Below are 1,036 nucleotides of genomic sequence, written 5' to 3' on the forward strand. Positions count from 1 at the left end.
AGATAGGGCAGAGGGATGGGAGGGTAAGGGAGGGTGCATGGGGTTAGAAATGATGGTGGAATATGATGGTCATTATTACCCAAAGTACATGTACAAAGACATGAATTGGTGTGAATATACTTTGTATACAACCAGAGATATGAAAAATTGTGCTCTATATGTGTAATAAGAATTGTAATGCATTCTACTGTCACATGTAACTAAAAAAATAATTAAAAAATAAAGTAAGGTTAGAATTTACTAATATTCAACAGACATTTTCCCACTTTTGAAGAATAAAATTGGCAAACTTGTAAAACTTACCTCAAAGGACTTTACTAAGTTAACTAACAAAAGCCAACAAAAGGACACTTTGTATTATTTACACAACAAATGATGAGCAGATATCTTAAGATAAAAATCTAATAACTATTAATCAATAACAGAAAGGGATTATAAAATTATAATCATATTATATAAAGTGTAAGCTTCCAAACAACTGAAGAGTGAATAGATTCCATTTTGCTCCATAAGATTTCAGCACAATTATTGCTTCATTTCTTCTTTCACTTCTATTTTTTAATAATATAATCCTTTCTTGTGCAGTTTAAGAAAGTAGGTAAGAGCAATGCACACACAAATAGAGTTCTGACACTATCTAAATTGAGCCGCGTCAGGATGACAGTCTGATTTAGCTCCAAGTCGGCCTAGAAAACTTGACTTATCTTTTATTAGTCCAGTAGGAACTGTCCTATTTAACTGCACAATGGCTAACAACTCATAAAAATGAAAGTCAGATCTAAGCTTGACTTCCAGACCCAGGGTAACAGGGCAATCATTGCATATAAGTGTAGCATATTTAAATTAAAATAGAAAGGTTTTAATACTTTTCTAATGTCATCGAGATTTCTATTTGAAACAGTAGAAATCACGCTCATTAATCCAATATTTATGAGTAACTTTCTATCAATTGTTCAGATTTGAAATAAAAAAATTATATAGGAGTTTGAGCAACAAATTTCTTCTGAGTATGCCTTTTAAAAATCTGTGATGGAAG

The sequence above is a fragment of the Ictidomys tridecemlineatus genome, chromosome 4, assembly GCF_052094955.1.
Source record: "Ictidomys tridecemlineatus isolate mIctTri1 chromosome 4, mIctTri1.hap1, whole genome shotgun sequence".
Taxonomy (NCBI): domain Eukaryota; kingdom Metazoa; phylum Chordata; class Mammalia; order Rodentia; family Sciuridae; genus Ictidomys; species Ictidomys tridecemlineatus.